This window comes from Cherax quadricarinatus, chromosome 76, assembly GCF_038502225.1.
Source record: "Cherax quadricarinatus isolate ZL_2023a chromosome 76, ASM3850222v1, whole genome shotgun sequence".
Lineage (NCBI taxonomy): Eukaryota > Metazoa > Arthropoda > Malacostraca > Decapoda > Parastacidae > Cherax > Cherax quadricarinatus.
Window position 1 is genome coordinate 12405288 of NC_091367.1, and position 22935 is coordinate 12428222.

Consider the following 22935-nt stretch of genomic DNA (forward strand, 5'->3'; position numbering starts at 1 on the left):
ATTAGGTTACATAAACCTATAAACACGTCTGGCAGTGAGGTGGCCAACGAAAACTAGGTAACGTTGAAGTCCCACCTGGTGCGAGAATTTCCTTGTTGATGAATGGTTCGAGGATCATCATCGCCCCCACGGCACGCTCCTTGCTGGCGATATGATCAACGAGGCTGTTGACCGCTGAATTTACAAACGATAATTAACACCGACAAGCATGTAAGGAAGACATGCGTTAACTAAGACATTTATTAAGGATATGTATCGCCCACAACGCAAATAATATTAAGCAGAGAGTATGTATATAGTGGGTAAGGTGGTGTTACACGGGCTAGAGGGCGGAGCTAGGTAACTGTTGCGTTCTACTTGAGAAAGGATGTACTCGGTATATCTTAGCTTGTAAAACTGCCGATGTTATGAGCAGCAGCGGAGGCGGTGGCCGCGGCTCTGACAGCTGTGGTGATTTATCAGAGAAAATGTCTAATTTCTACTGAGGTGACTTCCATACTTTGGTATCATCCATAAGGATGATAAGAAACTGTACAATGACTGCGAATAACCAAGAGGACTGGTCAGGGACCGGGCCGCGAGGGGCGGTGCCCCCGTAGAAGCGACTAAAGATAACTTACATGCTGTAGTTAAATGTTTTACATAGATTTGAATTAAGAGTATTGAGGATGACTTCCCAGGGTATGTTAGTTCAGTGCTCAATCCTAGTCAATTCTTACAATGTTAAAATTAAATTTGTTAAACATCCCCTCCTGTTACCTTTCTCTCAGGTCATCCACACATGAATTTATAATTATCTGCACTTCAGTGAGGTTGTGACCCGAGTTTACTGTACCAAGATTGTTGTCTTTGTTGGTTCCTCATTATTTACAAGGATCAAACCTAGAATATTTTAATTTCTAAATAGTATTGTTATTTGTTGATTCTGTGGAAATTTTTCACAGTATCTTAGGAGTTCTCTAGCAAGTGCTCATTGGACTGCAGTACTTCCTGGTACAGTTTTGTTTTGGTTTAATAATATCGCATATCTCACTTTTTAGACAGGGTACTGAAGTCTCTAAGGAAAATAATATTTGGCCCGAAATGCACCACATGCCAGTGCCTTTTATGCCTAACAATATTTTAATACATGTAAACTACATTACCTGTATACTGCAGAAAAGTAACATTTATTATTATATGGTTCTCCTAATTCGGTTATATATCTTTCATCTCTTGCCAGTGAATTCCTCTTCAGATGGTGATGGTGGTTTATATACAAGGATAATTACCAGGTTTTTGGTCTTCACTTTTCTCGCAAGCAATTCTATGACATTATTTGATGACCGGAGCACTTCTGTACAACTGACTTTTTAAACTGACACCTGCTCCCACCTGTAACTTATTTACTGTGACACGTCTATAGAAATTATATTCTGGGATACAGACTTGATTGTCCAATAAATTTCTCAATGTAGTAGTGGTGGTAGAGGATGGTGGTAGGAGCAGCCGTAACATACCTGCTGCATGATTCACTGGCAGAGAACACCACTAGCAGCTCCTAATCTCCTACCATGTACGGCTTCACTACCACTACTACCATCACCACTTCCCCAACCCACATCACCCCCCACACCACCACCTTAACCCATCACCACTTCCCCAACCCACATCACCCCCACAACACCACCCTAACCCATCACCACTTCCCCAACCCACATCACCCCCCACCCCTCATCACATCTCCGCCTCCCACCACCACCACCACCCTAAAGCGCACACAAACTCCAGGGTTGACATCTGTAACACTAAAATTCAAGGAATCAGTTGTCAACAAGGATCTCGCAATACACAAAATAATAATAATAATGTGTATAAGTGTGTAGATGCGCCGGGGGGGGGGTGAAATACTGTTACTATTGCAATGAATGAAACATTCAAATACCATCGTAAATATTTGTAGTTACAGTCTTATAGCCCAAACTGACCAGCTTTCCACACGAAAGGAACCAGGCCTAAACCAAGCCTAAACCATCAACTGATATGCAACCCTGAACACAAGATTTATTTTTAACAAGGAAGAAAAATGAGAGTATCAAGAAATGACAGGATTGTACCATCACAACTACCTGTTGAACACCTGTTGATAGTCACTGTTCTGGCGGCCTGGCCCCGAAGACTTCTCTAGTTGGTGGCCTTACCTGAAGGTTGCCCGGAGACGATCGCAGGGTCACCGCTCTCGCGACCCGGTCCAGATCAGCATTCCTGGTGCATGGTTTGATTAACCACCCTGTTGGTGCTAGCAACATTCGGTCCAACGTAGGTACCACAGGTTGGCTGATCAGAAACTACCTGGAGGAACTCAAGTTGTTTCTTGAAGACAGATAAGGGTCTGTTGGCAAATTGTCTTATGAAGGCAGTGTTGAAAAGAAGATCCTTGAGACTTTTTGTATTATCTCTCTCTACTAGACGCACCCCGGTCTCATAGTGGGTATTTTACATCGTCTGCCCGGTGAACCGGTAAGCCAGTGGAAGGCCTCGGTCAGATAACCACAAGCTCCAGCGGCAGGTCATCATATGACCCGCGTCAGGAAGCTCCTATCCTGTTTCCTGACGAATCTTACCCAGCACTCTGGCCCACAAATTCAGTGATCACCACATGACAAAGGTTCCTACTAGTGACAACACTAAATAGGTTCCTACTAGTGACAACACTAAATAGGTTCCTACTAGTGACAACACTAAATAGGTTCCTACTAGTGACAACACTAAATCAGCAGCAGACCAAAGTACAACATAACATGAAAAGCTTGTTAATAGTATAGTGGCACCGACAAGCTGTGGAGAAGAAAAATTTACTATTATTAAAAGAAACGTTTCGCCACTTTCGCCACAAGTGACCTCCCCAGTCAGTGTCCGGGAAAAAAAAGGTCACAGAAAATAAGTCACAATTTTGGCTAGGAAAAAAAGTCACTGGAAAAAAGTCACATTTTATTTAGATTAAGCAAGGTTAGGTTGTGACTTTTTTCCTGGATCCCGTCAGTCCCAGTACTGATGACGTCACTGATGACGTCACTCGCAGCGGAATGTTTCCTGTAATATATGTCCTGAACTGTACATAAAGTGTCATTATCCACCTATGAATAATTTCTGCAACACAATATTAACCTAAGAAATAGCAACGAAATCGCCTTCACCAGCGGCCTCTTCACAGCAGCAGCAGTGGCCTCCTCACAGCAACAGCAGTGGCCTCCTCACAGCAGCAGCAGTGGCCTCCTCACAGCAGCAGCAGTGACCTCCTCACAGCAACAGCAGCGGCCTCCTCACAACAGCAGCAGTGGCCTCCTCACAGCAGCAGCAGTGGCCTCCTCACAGCAACAGCAGTGGCCTCCTCACAGCAGCAGCAGCGGCCTCCTCACAACAGCAGCAGTGGCCTCCTCACAGCAACAGCAGTGGCCTCCTCACAGCAGCAGCAGCGGCCTCCTCACAACAGCAGCAGTGACCTCCTCACAGCAACAGCAGTGGCCTCCTCACAGCAGCAGCAGCGGCCTCCTCACAACAGCAGCAGTGGCCTCCTCACAGCAGCAGCAGTGACTTCCTCACAGCAACAGCAGCAGTGGCCTCCTCACAGCAACAGCAGTGGCCTCCTCACAACAGCAGCAGTGGCCTCCTCACAGCAACAGCAGTGGCCTCCTCACAACAGCAGCAGTGGCCTCCTCACAGCAGCAGCAGTGGCCTCCTCACAGCAACAGCAGCAGTGGCCTCTTCACAGCAGCAGCAGTGGCCTCCTCACAGCAGCAGCAGTGGCCTCCTCACAGCAACAGCAGCAGTGGCCTCTTCACAGCAGCAGCAGTGGCCTCTTCACAGCAGCAGCAGTGGCCTCCTCACAGCAACAGCAGCAGTGGCCTCCTCACAGCAACAGCAGCAGTGGCCTCCTCACAGCAGCAGCAGTGGCCTCCTCACAGCAACAGCAGCAGTGGCCTCTTCACAGCAGCAGTAGTGGCCTCCTCACAGCAACAGCAGCAGTGGCCTCCTCACAGCAACAGCAGCAGTGGCCTCCTCACAGCAGCAGCAGTGGCCTCCTCACAGCAACAGCAGCAGTGGCCTCCTCACAGCAGCAGCAGTGGCCTCCTCACAGCAGCAGCAGTGGCCTCCTCACAGCAACAGCAGCAGTGGCCTCCTCACAGCAGCAGCAGTGGCCTCCTCACAGCAACAGCAGCAGTGGCCTCCTCACAGCAACAGCAGCAGTGGCCTCCTCACAGCAACAGCAGCAGTGGCCTCCTCACAGCAACAGCAGCAGTGGCCTCCTCACAGCAGCAGCAGTGACCTCCTCACAGCAACAGCAGTGGCCTCCTCACAACAGCAGCAGTGGCCTCCTCACAGCAGCAGCAGCAACAGCAGTGGCCTCCTCACAACAGCAGCAGTGGCCTCCTCACAGCAGCAGCAGTGGCCTCCTCACAGCAGCAGCAGCAGTGGCCTCCTCACAACAGCAGCAGCAGCAGTGGCCTCCTCACAGCAGCAGCAGTGGTCTCCTCACAGCAGCAGCAGCAGCAGCAGTGGCCTCCTCACAACAGCAGCAGTGGCCTCCTCACAGCAGCAGCAGCAACAGCAGTGGCCTCCTCACAACAGCAGCAGTGGCCTCCTCACAGCAGCAGCAGTGGCCCCCTCACAGCAGCAGCAGTGGCCTCCTCACAGCAGCAGCAGTAGTCTCCTCACAGCAGCAGCAGCAGTGGCCTCCTCACAACAGCAGCAGCAGCAGCAGTGGCCTCCTCACAGCAGCAGCAGTGGCCTCCTCACAGCAGCAGCAGTAGTCTCCTCACAGCAGCAGCAGCAGTGGCCTCCTCACAGCAGCAGCAGCAGCAGCAGCAGCAGCAGTGGCCTCCTCACAGCAGCAGCAGTGGTCTCCTCACAGCAGCAGCAGCAGCAGTGACCTCCTCACAGCAGCAGCAGTGGTCTCACAGCAGCAGCAGCAACAGCAGTGGCCTCCTCACAACAGCAGCAGTGGCCTCCTCACAGCAGCATCAGTGGCCTCCTCACAGCAACAGCAGCAGTGGCCTCCTCACAGCAGCAGCAGTGGTCTCCTCACAGCAGCAGCAGTGGCCTCCTCACAGCAGCAGCAGTGGTCTCCTCACAGCAGCAGCAGCAACAGCAGTGGCCTCCTCACAACAGCAGCAGTGGCCTCCTCACAGCAGCAACAGTGGCCTCCTCACAGCAGCAGCAGTGGTCTCCTCACAGCAGCAGCAGTGGCCTCCTCACAGCAGCAGCAGTGGTCTCCTCACAGCAGCAGCAGCAGCAGCAGCAGTGGCCTCCTCACAGCAGCAGGAGCAGCAGTGGCCTCCTCACAGCAGCAACAGTGTCTGGAGCCTCCACAGACACCCACATATTTTATGACAAGGAAATATGGATGCACGATAACAATCTTATCATAAGCTACCAAATAAAGAATGGACAAAGTGGAGTCGGTCCAAACTCTTAAAAACTTGGCTCATTTACAGGGAGATACTTCGCCACAAACAAGGTGGCTCAGGTGATGGCAGTCAAAATTATAAACCATCGCCACAAACAAGGTGGCTCAGGTGATGGCAGTCAAAATTATAAACCAGAGTTTAGTCACTTTCTTGTATATAAACCAGAGTTTAGTCACTTTCTTGTATATAAACCAGAGTTTAATCACTTTCTTCTATATAAACTAGAGTTTAATCACTTGTACATCAACCAAAGCATAGTCACTCTTATACATAAACCAGAATTTAGTCACTCACATATAAACCAGAGTTTAGTCACTTATATAATAAACCAGAGTTTAGTTACATGTAAAGTGGCCGCTGCTTAAAGATCACTCACAATGACACAGTGCCTCTGGAATACCTTGTAAAGTCGGTTCTAAACATCACCCAGCTCAAGAGACTTCCAAGACACCTGGAAATTTAATAGTTGCTTCAGGCAGTTCCTGATCAGCCGGGTTTTGATGTCCACGCTGGACAGCATGCTGACAGCAACAACAGCCTGATTGATGAGGCCATCAACCAGGAGGTCTGGTCTGGGACAGGACTGCAGGGGCCATGTCCCCCTTTCGTAGAGAAAGCAACAGGAGGAAGTATGTAGAGACGATTGCTGACGATCAAGATGCTGTCATGTAGAATACTAAAGGAAAGTTACAGTAGTACAAACGAGCACAAACGAGTACAAACTAACATTCATATACAAACAATCAAGATAACAACTTAACCTTGAACCAAAACTTAAAAAAAAATCAACAAGTAACGTGTACTCTTATTAACCTTCGTGTAGTAGACAGGCTTTAAACCCCATTACCCAACTAATTAGTTAAAAATACCCTGTACGGTATGTTGACTAGGGTTGTGCCGAAGTACAGGTAACTGTAGGTATCCGATAACTTTGCTGACATCGGCTCAGGCAAAAAAATTGGTATACCGGCCCAGGGGTGGGGAACTGTTTTATATCGGAAGGTCGCATTCAAGTTACTTGTAATCTATAAGGCAGCATTCAAGAAATTTTGATTAGATATACTGCAAAATGATAAGTTATTGTGCAAAATGTTAATTATTATATAATTATATAATAACTTCAAGAAAAATAATTCATTCAGAAGGTTCCCCACCCCTGGATCATAACCCCATCACTAAACTTGACCACTAACGATGATCACACACCACGTTCACAAGTAACACCTGCCATCCATATGCGACTTGTGTTGGAGAGGTGTGAGCAAAGTTCAGACCTCTCCAACACAATTGTCCTCAAAGATTTGTTAAGTTATACCATGAATTAAGGAAAGCTCCTGGACTTCACCTTACGAAAGCAGACAAAGCAAATGCGATAATAATTATAGAAATTATGGATAAGGTAGATTTTAGGGGAAAAATAAACATGATATTAGGAGACAGGGAAACTCACCCGCCTCTTAAACAGCAAGAATTTGTCACAGCAGTCTACTGATACCTGGATAGTACCTTTGTAATGACCATCTCTATCTTCCCCTATTCTTCTTCCTCCCCCTCCTTACTAGGACTCTGCTCATAGTTCGTTCGGTCGGTCTGTATATGCTGGCACTGGTATACAGAGACGCTTGGTATAAAGGAACAATCTCTGCATACCAATACCAGCATATAAAGGCCATACCTTTTTAAAGGTGCTACACAGAGGTATGACAGAAGTACCAACAAACTACTTTGAGAAATAAAGCAACAAGAAGAAAGAAGAATATGGATGAGCGTTACTATGACAAGACACAGTATGAAGAGTGAGACACTTATGTAACATATTGCACAAGTGTCTCATTCTTCAACTTGTTGGATTTCTAAACCATTTACATCACAAGACACAGGATACCTGAAGGATGTCCCCGAAGCCCGGTCCTAGACCAGGCCTCCTGCTGGATAAAGACCTCGTTAACCAGGCTGTTAGTGTTGAACGCACGCAGTCCAACGTATGAACCACAACCCGGCTGGTCATGAACTGATTCAGGAACTTGTCCAGTTTCCTCTTGAAGACAGCCACAGGTTTGTTGGTAATTCCTCTTACGCACGGAGGGCGCTGAAGAGTCGGGGGTGGCTTAGCGCTTCTTTTTGATTATAATAATAATAATGAAGAGTCGGGAACCTCTGACACTCATCGAGTTCTCTTTTAGTGTAGTGTACTCGCCGCGCCCCTATGTTTTTTCGAGGAGGTATTTTGCACCGTCTGCCAGATTTCTTGTCATACGGAGTAATTTCGGTGTTCAGACATGGGACCAGTCCCTCCAGGATTTTCCAAGTGTGGTTATGTACCTTTCTTGCCTACGTTCCTACACATATTTCTTTGATGCTTCTACATCTCTCTCTCTCTCTCTCTCTCTCTCTCTCTCTCTCTCTCTCTCTCTCTCTCTCTCTCTCTCTCTCTCTCTCTCTCTCTCTCTCTCCCTCCTTCACTCATCATGTCAAGTGAATCATGGAGGCAGCTGTGTGTCACGAGGTAGGCCTATCAATATGCAAACAAACTCCCTTACTGACAACAACAACAAGGTAGGGCGCTCGTCCCTCTTGTCTGACTTGTATAACAATGTATAACTTAGGGAGAGAGGGAGACGGGTGAGGGAGGTGACAAGGACAGAGGAGGGAGGAGAGAGAAATCAGCGAGGGAGAGCGAAAGCAGTGAGGGAGAGAGGAAGCAATAAGGGAGAGCGAAGAAGGGAAAGAGCGAAGCAGATAAGAGGGGAGAGAAGAATGAGAAATTAGGAGGGAGAGAGGGAGAGAAGGAATGTGCAACTGGGAGGTTTCACATTCATTCTAGTCGTCTTCACTGCTTAACAGCAGTGAAGACGACTAGAAACTAGACGACAAAGAATTAAAAAGACTTTATTCCTATTAATTCAACAGCCTGGTTGATCAGGCCCTGATCTACCGCGAGGACTGGTCATGGACCCGGTAGCGGGGGCGTTGACCCCCGAAACACCCTCCAGGTATACCCCAGGGATGGTAATGCCAAGCTCTTTACCAAGAACAATAAGTTGGATAACTAGAACATTCGAAGAAAAGAGATGCTGAGCCAATGATGATATTCTACGTCACTTGTGGAACCTGTAGCTAGGTTGACAGCGCACTTAGTTCACAGACTGAGTGTCCGTGGTTCGATCCCCGGAACGGGTGGAAACGGGCATATTTCGTGACACCTGCTGCCCCTGTTCACTTAGCAGTAAGTAGGTACCTGGTTGTTAGTGGACTGGTGTGGGTCGCATCCTGGGGGATAAGATGGAAGGACCATAATATAAATAAGACAGTCCTCGATAACGCACTGAGGTTATCCTGGGTGGCTAACCCCCCGGGGTTAAAACTCTGAACAAAATCTTCTCTCCCTAGACTGGAATATTGCTGTACACTAACAACCTCTGTTAAGGAAAACAGGAAAACATTCTTGATTGGCCATGGGTCATTCCCTTCTCTCTTCAAAGTTTGGTGTTGGCGCTGTTGGAACAGACACTCCTAGGAGTCAACCAATGTTAGTGTGCTTGAAGGATGACTGAAGGATGTTTCCAGGGGCCAACGCCCTAGTGGCCTGGTCCCAGACCAGACATAATGGTGAACTAAGGCCTGATCAACAAGGCCGTTTACTGCTGGTCGCATACAGCCCAACTTACGAATATACCTCTATTACTTTAATGAGTTTCGAGTCTTACTACTCTCGGAGCCCGGCCATGGGCCAGGCTCGTCTGATGCTAGCCTGATTAACCAGGCTGTTGCTGTTGGAGGCCCGCTGTCCCATACATCCATCACAGCCTAGTTAGTCTGACACCTGGTGAAAATACTTTTCCAGTTTCGTCTTGAAGACTTCTAAACGTTTCAAAGAACCGACAGGAACTGATTTGCGGAACTTGCAAACACAGGTCATCCTGGGATCCGTTACGTAGGAGTCATGGTGTGCCATGGGAATGGCAGGTAATAAGGTTTAGTTCGGAGTGGGGGAAAGAGTGGCTCCAACTCCTTAGATCAAGAGCCCTTCACAGGCATCAAAGCACACCTTTCCTTCCATTCTTGAAGGGCTGTAAAGAGATAAGTCAGTGGCGCCGCAGTCTTGTGTGCAGTAACGTGTCTGTTTCGTATCCAAGCATGGTGTCCCTTTAATTAAGGGACTCATGTTTGATGGAAGCGGAGCTACTCTCCACTTCCTCATATCAGACCTCATTAACTCCCACTTTTCCCATTTCCCTGATGCTTTAAGACCCTACTTGTGTATCTCTATTAAGTATATAAGAGTATAAAATACTTCAAGGATGGTTGCTAGTACCTGTGATGGTTACTGGTATCACCTTCATGATTACTGGTATCCCCTTCATGGTTACTGGTATCCTCTTCATGGTTACTGGTATTCCCTTCATGGTTACTGGTATCCCCTTCATACTTACTAGTATCCCCTTCATGGTTACTGGTATCCTCTTCATGGTTACTGGTATCCCCTTCATGGTTACTGGTATCCCCTTCATACTTACTAGTATCCCCTTCATGGTTACTGGTATCCTCTTCATGGTTACTGGCATCCCTTTCATGATTACTGGCATTCTCTTCATGGTTAATTCAACCTTCATTTCCAAATGTATAATGTCATCATCTTATGATAGTGATCCGCAGGTCATCTGGATAATGAACAGTAACCATTACGGGTATCATCGCCCCCACGGCCACAGCTCTCAGACTGTCTGCTAAATTAAAAAGGAAATATTACAGATATTAAAAGTATTACGTACACGAGAGAAAAATAGCTGCAATCGTGATGACCCGTGTATGTTTACAGCTGTGCTGTGTCACTTCAGCAGAAGTCGCCGTATCTTAGTCAGTGAGAAGTTGTGAGAGCACAAGGTGTTGCCATGGGCAACACCTTGTGCTCTTGAAGTGAAAGCCTTCACAGGCAATACTTGCGTTGGTGAGCAAGTCTCGCAGAAGTCTGAAGATGAAGCAAACACCAACAGCCTGACAGAACATTCTACCCACCTATCTCTTGAAGGTTTTGGAGGCATCTTAATTATGCCGACTAGTTTATTGCTGTGAGTGGTAGAGCAAAAAAAAACAGAAGTCACAACGGGTCGTTATAAAAACGCACAGGTCACAGTTGCATCAAAATTATCTTCCCTGGCCCCGATCCTGCCTCCCTGGTTAATGCGTTGATAAACCAGGCTATTAATGTTAGCTGAGTGCAATCTAACATAAACTGATAAGAAACTCTCTGGAGGAATTCATCAAGTTCCATCTTGAAAATAATTAGGGGGTCTCTTGGTAATTTCCCTTACATATAGAGGGTGGGTGTTGAAAAATCATGGTTCCTTTACATTTATTGAGTTCTCTTTTAGTGCACTTACTGCACGCCTTCATCTCACTGAGGGTTATTTTGCACCAGCTACCGAGGCTCTTGCTCTTATACAAAGCAATTTCAGTGTGAAGATCTGGAAGCGATCACTCTAGTATTTTCCATGTATAAATTATGACATGTTTCTCACTTGGGTTGTTGAGAGCACAGTTGAAGATACTCTAGGTATTCCCAAGAATTCAGGTGTTTAAACTAATACAAGCAGTGAAAGTTATCAGTACATTCTTCTGACCTGCAGTTTTATCAGCCTTAAATGAGTCTGTTAGTGCTTTGCAATTGAAAATTTGTCTAGAGAAAACAAGAGACTTAAGAATAATCAATACTTGGCATCACTTATATTGAAGGTTGTCGGTATTCATCCACAGTTAATTTACAAGCAATATTGGCTATGAATATATTCATGAAGCCACGGTACGGTTGGGGCTTGAATATCCCGCCAGCTGGCGGAATATTCATCTGTCAAAAACTTATATTTGTGGTCACAGTGAGACCCATGCTAACCTTCCTATGGTGGATGAATCTTATTGTAGTCAGCTGGCCCAGTGGCTTACGTGCTGGCCTGGAGTTTTACGAGTCCCTTACCGCGAGTTCAAGCCCTACCCGTACCGTGGTTTGTTTGTAATCGTGTCATTACGATTTCGTGAGTCAACATGTTCATGCTAATGATGTACAGAATACCTTTAGCAATTACTGTCGGTCGTTGGAGGATATGGAGATTGAAAATTGGAGAAAATGAGATAAGAGGCGAGGTGATGACGGGAGAGGAATGTAAAAGGATGAGAAGGGAAGTGATGAGAGAAGGGAGGTCAAAGAAAGAGAAGTGATGCGGTGAGAAGAGAGGGGAAGTAGTGACAAGAGGGAGCAGAGTAAGGGGAGATGGAGAGGGCGGCGCCACACCGTAAATGGTGATGTCCAGACTGGTGGCACCATTGGTGACGTTCCCACTACCACCACTACCTGCCACCGCCACTTACCACCACCCCTTGCTACCACAACCAATGTCCTGAAACAATCCCGTGTATCTACCCCTTTTCCTTCCATCTACCTCTCTCCTTCCTTCCTTCCCCCATCTACTTCGATTCTCTCTCACATTATTCGATCCTACCCTTTCTCTCCCTCTATCTCCCACACTCTTCACCCTTCGATCCATCCCCAATCTCCTCCTCTCTTCCCTCCCTCTCCCCCCCCTGTACGCACAGCTCAGGCAGATGGTGTTACCATTATTCATCAATGCAGTGTGGTGTACCTGCCTGGTCAACACGGTGTCACCTGGTATACACCAGACCTCCCACACTCACAGAGATGTGTTTGCAAGGCTCAATTCACAGCTGCTGGCACCGATTATACCTATACCTGAAACTGTATATTGTGTTTGTTTCCCCACCTCTTCTACTGGGGATTGTCTTCACCATTAGTTAAAAAAGGTTAGAAAGAGTTAAAAAGATTAAAAAAGAAATATTATAAGACCTATTGAAAGAGGAAATATTAAAGAATTAAGAACTACTAAGGAGCTCACAAGAAAGTTAAGATATGTGTATACTGAATGTAACTAGAAGTTTGTAATAATTTATCTGTCATCTTACGTGTTTATGAAACTAAAAATATACAGTAATCCTACCATATTCCCCCCTACAAAAAAAAATTGAAAGGTTTCCATTTCAGACACTAGAGAGGAAGGTAGTACCTACCTGGATGGTCTACCACCACAGGTTTCCACCTACCATCCTGTGGGTCAGCGGGCCGACAATAACAAGTCTGGTTGAAGAATTACACACATGTGCAACATCTGGGTATCTATATTTGTATACGTTTCCCCACTCAGTGGTTTTATCAATACAAATTCAAGGATATAATGGGAAAACTGGGTGACGAAACGTCTACAGATAAAGATACCCAGATAAATAATAAAAAAAAGGCGCAATACCGCGATTGAAACAAGTCGGACCGAAACGTCGTCGTAAGCTCCTCTCTTCTATATGCGGGTTATTTGTGTAAGATACCCATCTTACACACGTGTCTAATTCTTCATCTTATCGGTATTGTATTCCATTCATATACAACAGTCTGGTTGATCAGGCAAGCACCAGACAAGCCTAACCCAGGGCCAGGCTGCGAAAGTAGGGAAAACCCTGGAAACCCTTCAAAGGTATATCACATGTACCCCGAGACTTAATTACATATTTCCCAACTTCATGGTGACAAGTGTGTTTTTAGTTATCATGTATGTCACGTGACCCTCTCCCCGTACCTTCAACACTCTCTCTGTATCCACTATCTAAATTAACCAATATTTTGTATGGTATGAGTCTCGTCCCATATCTATATACACACCCACTCCTGACATGTACCTCTTACACCCAATCATTACATCCACCCAATCATTCTTACACTCACTCAATCATCCTTACTTCCACCCTATCATTTTCCACATCCACCCAATCATTCTTACACCCCTTTATTTAACCTCACACCCACCCAATCATTCTTTCACCCACCTAATCATTCGTTCACCCACCCAATCATCCTTATACCCACCCAATCATCCTTACATTCATCCAATCATCCTTACATGCATCCAATCATTTTTAAGCCCGCCCAATCATTCTTACACCCACTTATTTAACCTCACACTCACCCAATCAGCCTCACTCCCACTCATTCAGCCTGACATCTATTCATTAAACTTTACACCCACTCATTCAGCCTTACACCCACTCATTCAGCCTTACACCCACTCATTCAGCCTTACACCCACTCATTCAGCCTTACACTCACTCATTCAGCCTTACACCCACTCATTCAGCCTTACACCCACTCATTCAGCCTTACACCCACTCATTCAGCCTTACACCCACTCATTCAGCCTTACACCCACTCATTCAGCCTTACACCCACTCATTCAGCCTTACACCCACTCATTCAGCCTTACACCCACTCATTCAGCCTTACACTCACTCATTCAGCCTTACACCCACTCATTCAGCCTTACACCCACTCATTCAGCCTTACACCCACTCATTCAGCCTTACACCCACTCATTCAGCCTTACACCCACTCATTCAGCCTTACACCCACTCATTCAGCCTTACACCCATCCAATCAGCCTTACTTCCCATTAAAAAGACGACAGATTAATAACACTCATGAATTTTTCATAAGTGTAGCAGTGAACTGTACCAACATTTCTGACACAGCCTTAACCCCACTTGACTGTTAAGAACCACTGAGAGCATCCCTGTGCACTCTACCACAAGCCACACTTGTGGAACTATCTATTAAAAAATGCACAAAAACTATGTCGATGATTGATTCAGAGAACCGACAAGTTGATGAATTAGACACATGTGCAACACTTGGGTATCTTTAAAGATACCCAAGTGTTGCACATGTGTCTAACTTATCAAAAACTATATTCCCGGCGTTAAATAACCTATGGAGGCGGGGCTTGATACAGGCATCGTCCCAATTTTTTTTAATTACTTATTTAGCCCCAGTCACAAGTCATATCAAACATATCCCCCACAATTCTACGTCTTTTCAGAGAATGTAAATATAGTGTCTTCAGTCTATCTTCGTAAAAGAAGGGTCATTACACATGGGACTATATCATTCTTCTCTGCTTCTCAGCGAAGTTATATCCAATATAGAGACCAGAACTGAGTTGCATTATACACAAATAACCCGCACATAAAAGACAGAAGCTTACGACGACGTTTCGGTCCGACTTGGACCATTGACAAAGTCACAGTGTGACTTTGTCAATGGTCCAAGTCGGACCGAAACGTCGTCGTAAGCTTCTGTCTTTTATGTGCGGGTTATTTGTGTATCGTTCCAGTCACGGTATTGTGCCTTTTTGTTATTTATTACTGAGTTGCATAATCTAAACAGGATTTTACTGAGGTTATATAACGTTGAAGTATAACCCCAGGATTTCTATTATTTATACTGCTTGATATGAAGCAGTGTTTTCCAGTCACAACCTCAACCCATGCAAATAATCCTGTAGTACCTCGGTGTCTTCAGAACTTAATTGGCGGCCAATTTTTGTGTTTACCTGGAGTTTACCTGGATAGAGTTCCGGGGGTCAACGCTCCCGCGGTCCGGTCTGTGACCAGGCCTCATGGTGGTTCAGGGCCTAATCAACCAGGCTGTTTCCTGGTAAATTAACATATATCAGTCTTCAGTTCCTGATCACCCGGGCTGTAGTGCTTACGTAGGAATACCTGCAGCGAGCACCAGCAAGCTCACTGATCAAGGTGGTTACCAGGACGCTGGTCACACAAGGCAGCTGGGACGATGATTCTTGAAACTACCTTCAGGTAACCAACCCACCCCACCCCCCACCTCCCACTGTCTCACAGCTCAAGCTGACAAATTTCGACACGATATATCAAACTCACCTTGTGTGATGGAACATATCTTTGCCTTTGATGAGTTCCGAGAGTTTTTCCACCTACCGGAGCCCGGCCGTGTGCCAGGCTCGTCTGGTGTAATGATCATAGCTTATTGAGGGAGACTCAGGGTGGCTCCCCACCATGTTAGGTTACGTTTAGCCTTTCGGCTCTCGTGTACTTTGTGCATGACATAACAGGAGAAACAGCTTTGATTAGCATTCTGTACTTATGATAACTAGTAAGGTAGCACAACACTGCTGTGTACTTACCATCGCCTCGCTGGTATGTACTTACATCGCCTCGCACACCAAGTGTTCGGACGACTGGTGATTCATTCCCTGTCATCAGTGGAAACATTGGGCATGTTTCCTTACACCTGATGTCCCTATTCACCTAGCAGTAAATAGGCACCTGAAATATGTCTAATTCTTCATTTTGTTGGTATTGTATACCATTCATATATGAGTAGGTACCTGGGTGTTAATCGAATGTTGTGGGTCGCATCCTTGGGGACAAGATTAGAAGACTCCAATGGAAATAAGACAGAGTTCACGATGATGCACTGACTTTGAGTTATCCTGGGTGGTTAACCCTCAGGGTTAAAAATCCGAACAAATCTTATCTTAAATCTTATCACAGTAACTCCCAACATTCCCACTCCCTCAGCAACACACAAGTCCACATCCTCTCTCTCCACATACTAACCCCCCCAGCATCACCCCTGGAGTGTAGACAACTCTGCAAGTGATCAATAAGAGTGAGCATCTAACTGAAGAGGTATATACCAAGGAAGAGTTGTAGGAAGGGGATATGAGGGGAGGCTCCCGCCAGGTTATGGTAAACACATGGAAAGGTGAGGGAAGAGGGGAGACAGATGCAGGCAAGAATAAGAAAGTATAGAATTGTGGGGAGGGAATGGAGAACACCAGAGAGAGAGAGAGAGAGAGTGAGAGAGAGAGAGAGAGAGAGAGAGAGAGAGAGAGAGAGAGAGAGAGAGAGAGCATAATAGCAACCGCACACTGAGGTGCCCAAAAGGAGGGAAAACTCACCCACACTAGTCATAAAAAGAAGGAAAACATTCTTAGAATATAAGCCACATGACAACTTACTGGCAAGACAGCTATTAAAAGAGTGATGGCGAGTATGTTTGCTTTTTATGGTCACTACCTTGGTAGGAGGCGGCTGGTGGTAGGAGGCGGCTGGTGGTAGGAGACGGCTGGTGGTAGGAGACGGCTGGTGTTACAAGAAACAACCTTACCATTAACACGACATATCTGCACCGTAATTCCTCCCTCCTTCACTCTTCCATTTTAACTTACCTGGAAAAGATAAAAAAAGGAAAAAATATTAATTTAACTGTTGAAATTAAAAAAAAAAAACTTAAGCAGGCACTTCTGGTGGCAATAACTAACTAGCACATTCATAATCTGAGTAAACACAAGTTGTTTGATTATTAAGTACAAGTCAGTTGATGACTGCAAAAACAGGCGAGCTGATTCCTGTATATACAAATCAGCTGCTCCCTGTAAACACAAGTCATCTGATCATTATAAACACAAGTTAGTTGATTAGTGACAACTAACGTCAGCCGACAAATAAATGTCAGCTGATCAGTGTCAACAAACCTCCGTTGATCAATGTCAACATACATCAGCTGACATATGTTGACATACGTCAGTTGAGCGAACTGCTCAGTATCTTCAAATTTGAGGTAATAGCTGTTATAGAGGCACCAGTGAATTAAAAAACCCAGGATGGATAGCACTCGCACCACCCATCAAAGTCAGGGAATAAGTGCTAAGAAGACCACAAACCACTTGGACTCAAGAAGACTCTGCAATCCAGGACAACATGGGTTTAAAGAAGGTTGCTCTTGTCTCACATAGTTGCTGAAACATTATGGCAAGTGTTGTATACACCAGAAGAGCAACAAAAATCACCAACTTTATGTTAGAAGAGAGTTAAATGAATCTGAATTTGACAGGAATGGACGTAGAAGCTCCTGCTACTGTTACAGTGGCTGTAGCAGCTACTGTTACTTCTACTGCAGGAGCTGCAGCTGCTGGTGTTTCTACTGCAGTAGCTGCTTCTGTTACCGCTGCAGTAGCAGCTGCTGTTGCTTCTGTTGTTTCTACTGCAGTAGCCGCATCTGTTGTTTCTACTGCAGTAGCCGCATCTGTTGTTTCTACTGCAGTAGCCGCATCCGTTGTTTCTACTGCAGTAGTTGCAGCTGCTACATCCCACGATGCTTGGTGATCGTAGGATTGTTGGCACCACCTCTTACACCGGCTGAATGTATGACGTCAACGTCTTGAGTTCTTCGTTGTATAACATTATGTTTAGAAGATGTGACCAGAATATTTGTTGTGCCAGTATTGCCGTTGTATCTAAGACAACCTATCTATAACTGACACTGATCAGCTGACTTTTGTTCATAGTGGTCGGATGACCTTTGCTGACAGTGGTCAGATGGCTTTTGTTGATACTGGTCAGCTGCCTTTTGTTGAGTGGTCAGTTGACTTTTGTTCATAGTGGTCAGCTGACATTGGTTGACAGTGGTCAGCTGACTCACCTGTTTTTCTACTTAATTTCCGGATTTCCTGCCTACTTAATGAACCACCAATCTACTTACCTAACAACTGATCTACTTACCAATCTACCTACTTAGCTACCTACCTACAGGATGGATATGGAGTGCACAATAAACTAGCCGCTAACCTCCAGTGATCAGAAAACACCAACTGATGTCAACAAATGTCAGCCGATCAGTGTCAACTAACATCAGCTGATGTCAGGACACCCGTCGACAGTTTCAATATTATTTATCTCTATTCTGGTAGTCCGTCCCGAGGCTAACGAGGATAAAAAAAATTAGGTAACGAAAGATTGGCTACCAGTATGAAGTATGGAGGAGGTGAATGTATTCAGATATTTAGGAGTGGACGTGTTAGCAGATGGGTCTATGAAGGATGAGGTGAATCATAGAATTGATGAGGGGAAAAAGGTGAGTGGTGCACTGAGGAGTCTGTAGAGACAAAGGACTTTGTCCTTGGAAGCAAAGAGGGGAATGTATGAGAGTATAGTTATACCAATGCTCTTATATAGGTATGCAGCATGGGTGGTGAATGTTGCAACAGGGAGAAGGCTGGAGGCAGTGGGGATGTCGTGTCTGAGGGCAATGTGTGGGGTGAATACAATGCAGAGAATTTGTAGTATGGAAATTAGGAGGTGCGGGATTACCGAGGAAGGGTTGTTGAGGTGGTTCAGACATGTAGAGAGGAAGGAACAAAATAAAATGACTTCAAGAGTGTATAAAACTGTACTGGAGGGAAGGCAGGGTAGAGGTCGGCCTAGGAAAGGTTGGAGGGAGAGGGGTAAAGGAGGTTTTGTGTGCGAGGGGCTGAGACTTCCAGCATGCATGCGTGAGCGTGTTAGAAGCGAATGGAGACAGATGGTTTTTAGGACTTGACGAGCTGTTGGAGCGTGAACATGGTAATGTTTATGAAGGGATTCAGGGAAACGGCAGGTAGGACCTGAGTCCTAGATATGAGAAGTACAGTGCCTGCACTTTGAAGGAGGGGTGTTAATGTTGCAGTTTTATAACTATAGTGTAAGTGCGTCTCTGGCAAGACAGTGGAGTGAATGGTGAAAGTTTTTTTCGGGCTACCCTGCCTTGGTGGGAAGCGGCCGATGTGTTCATAATATATACACACACACACACTATATATATATATATATATATATATATATATATATATATATATATATATATATATATATATATATATATATATGTGTGTGTGTGTGTGTGTGTGTGTGTGTGTGTGTGTGTGTGTGTGTGTGTGTGTGTGTGTGTATGTGTGTGTGTGTGTGTATGTGTGTAAAACTTGCTGTTTTGGCTTAAATAGCAACGCTCTTCTTGCTGAATAAGGCAAGCGAAAATTTGTTTATGCAATAATTTCGTAAAAATCATTCTGAACTTAACGAAAAAAATATATTTCATTGAGTTTGTTTATTATTAAATTATTGTAAACGTATGTAAAATATATTTAGCTGAATTAGACTAAATTAAATTTCGCGTGTTATAATAAGGTTAGGTAAGTTTTCTAATGTCCTTTTGGTACAAAACAATTAATTTTTACATTAACATAAACGAAAAAATATATCTTTAAACGTATAAGAGAATTTTTTTTAGAAAGGACTTAATTTCAAATGAGTTCTTGATAACTGACCAGTTTTACCTATATATATATATATATATATATATATATATATATATATATATATATATATATATATATATATATATATATATATATATATATATATAATGTCGTGCCGAATATGTAAAACTGGTCAGTTAGCAAGAACTTATTTAAAATTAAATCCTTTCTAAAATTTTCTTTGATACGTTTAAAGATATATTTTTTTCATTAATGTTGATGTAAAAATTTATAATTTTGCATCAAAAGGAACTTAGAAAACTTACCTAACCTTATTATAACAAGAACAATTTATTTTAGCCTAACCCAACTAAATATATTTTAGATTTGTTTACAGTAATTTAATACTAAACAAACTCAGTGAAATATATTTTTTTCGTTAGGTTCAGAATGATTTTGGCGAAATTATTGAATACACAAATTTTCACTTGTCCTATATGGCAAGATGAGCGTTGTTATTTAAGCCAAGATCGCAAGTTCTGCCTATTCGGCACGACATATATATATATATATATATATATATATATATATATATATATATATATATATATATATATATATATATATATATATATATATATATATATATATATATTTATTCAACAAGTCGGCCGTCTCCCACCGAGGCAGGGTGACCCAAAAAAGAAAGAAAATCCCCAAAAAGAAAATGCTTTCATCATCATTCAACATTTTCACCACACTCACACATTATCACTGTTTTTGCAGAGGTGCTCAGAATACAACAGTTTAGAAGCATATACGTATAAAGATACACAGCATATCCCTCCAAACTGCCAATATCCCAAACCCCTCCTTTAAAGTGCAGGCATTGTACTTCCCATTTCCAGGACTCAAGTCCGACTATATATATATATATATATATATATATATATATATATATATATATATATATATATATATATATATATATATATATCGTGCCGAATAGGCAGAACTTGCGATCTTGACTTAAATAGCAACGCTCATCTTGCCATATAGGACAAGTGAAAATTTGTGTATTCAATAATTTCGCCAAAATCATTCTGAACCAAACGAAAAAAATATATTTCACTGAGTTGTTTAGTATTATAAATTACTGTAAACAAATCTAAAATATATTTAGTTGGGTTAGACTAAAATAAATTGCGCTTGTTATAATAAGGTTAGGTAAGTTTTCTAAGATTCTTTTAGTGCAACATTATAAATTTTTACATTAACATTAATGAAAAAAATATATCCTTAAACGTATAAGAGAAAATTTTAGAAAGGACTTAATTTTAAATGAGTTCTTGCTAATTGACCAATTTTACATATTCGGCACGACATATATATATATATATATATATATATATATATATATATATATATATATATATATATATATATATATATATATATATATGCAATAAGATCACAGTAAACAGGTGATTTCAGAATATGCAAAACAACCACTCTGAAAGAATAGAGAAATTCCAAGCGCTTTCGTGACTACTCACATTATCAAGTTCCTTGATAATGTGAGTAGTCACGAAAGCGCTTGGAATTTCTCTATTCTTTCAGAGTGGTTGTTTTGCATATATATATATATATATATATATATATATATATATATATATATATATATATATATATATATATATATATATATATATATATATATATATATATATATATGAACATACGAAATTTAAGACTTAAATGGAGCGTCAATTATGAGGTGGGGGGAAAGATGGGGAAAGGGGTATATTGGGAGGGAAAGGGAGCAGCATCCTTCAAAGAGCAACAAACGAGGCACTACAGTCGCTTGCTTCAACAAACAAACACACTCAGACACTTGATGATAGTTGCATACCTTAGCCCGGTGAGAAGTGAGGGAGGAGACCAGGGAGGGAACGGAGGTAAAGGAAGGGAACAGAGGAAAAGGGAGGAAAGAGCAAGGGAAAATGGAGAGGATATGAAAAGGGAGGAAATAGCAAGGGAAAATGGAGAGGATACGAAAAGGGAGGAAAGAGTGAAACGCACAATAGAGAAAGAAGGAAAGAGGCGATGGAAAGAGAGTAAAGAGGGAGGGGGGAAAAGAGAGAAAAAATATAGGTATCTGAGGGTTGGGTAAGCTGGAAAAAGTAGAAAGGAAGCGAGGAGAAAGGCAGTGGAGAAACAGGGACAGAGAAACGATGGGTGAGGGAGAGAGATGAAAAGTGGGGGTAGGGGAGGGTAGATGTGTAGGGGTGAAGTTGAGAGGGAAAGGAGGGTGATGAATCTAGAGAGAGGGAGGGAAGGAGTGTACAAGCAGGAGTGAGACTTCTTGGAGGGATGAATGGGTTTCCTGAATGAGTGGCTGCAGAATGAATCCTGAGTGGATTGTGACTGATGGATGAGTGAAGGTACCAGTGCCATCCACAGCACACTCCTGCACTCAAGAGTATAATGAATGAGTGGTTGGTGAGTGAAGGAGTCAGTGCCACACATTTAACTAGAAAAATAAAAAAAATGAGTTTATGGTGTGAGTAATGAATGAGTGATAACGAGTGATGAGTGAGTGATGAGTTATGAGTGGTGAATGAGTAATGGGTAAGTAATGAGTGATGAATGACTCACGGATGAGTTATGAATGATGAGTGAGTGATGGGTGCGTGATGAGTGAGTTATGGGTGCGTGATGAGTGATGGGTGAGTGATAGGTGCGTGATGAGTGAGTTATGGGTGCGTGATGAGTGAGTTATGGGTGTGATGAGTGATGGATGAGCGAGTGATGGGTGCGTGATGGATGAGTGATGGGTGAATGATGGGTAAGTGAAGGTGTGAGTGCCACCCATGACACACAACATGAAGAATATACTGCCAGCAGGTGGGTTTGTTGACACTGCAAATAATACTGCAAACACACTCACTCTAGTTTGTTTATACTGATGTAAAGCTGTCAGTGTTGTCTACAATGATGCTAACATTGTCTCTGGCTTGTCTATAATGATGCTAACATTGTCTCTGGCTTGTCTATAATGATGCTAACATTGTCTCTGGCTTGTCTATAATGATGCTAACATTGTCTCTGGCTTGTCTATAATGATGCTAACATTGTCTTTGGCTTGTCTATAATGATGCTAACATTGTCTCTGGCTTGTCTATAATGATGCTAACATTGTCTCTGGCTTGTCTATAATGATGCTAACATTGTCTCTGGCTTGTCTATAATGATGCTAACATTGTCTCTGGCTTGTCTATAATGATGCTAACATTGTCTCTGGCTTGTCTATAATGATGCTAAGATTGTCTCTGGCTTGTCTATAATGATGCTAAGATTGTCTTTGGCTTGTCTATAATGATGCTAACATTGTCTCTGGCTTGTCTATAATGATGCTAACATTGTCTCTGGCTTGTCTATAATGATGCTAACATTGTCTCTGGCTTGTCTATAATGATGCTAACATTGTCTCTGGCTTGTCTATAATGATGCAAAGATTGTCTCTGGCTTGTCTATAATGA

General features: G+C 43.4%; 1 protein-coding gene and 1 long non-coding RNA gene across 2 annotated transcripts in view; both read right to left on the minus strand.

Annotated features, from left to right (window-relative positions):
• Fim (plastin-2 Fim) overlaps positions 1 to 22935 on the minus strand; it is a 273290-nt gene that overhangs the window by 98453 nt on the left and 151902 nt on the right. The window lies entirely within an intron of this gene.
• Positions 1 to 22935, minus strand: part of LOC128703593 (uncharacterized) — a 98517-nt gene that overhangs the window by 57916 nt on the left and 17666 nt on the right. Inside the window, exon 3 of the long non-coding RNA XR_008409317.2 lies at positions 16398 to 16549. This is a non-coding gene — a long non-coding RNA (uncharacterized lncRNA). The remainder of the gene's footprint in view (positions 1 to 16397; positions 16550 to 22935) is intronic.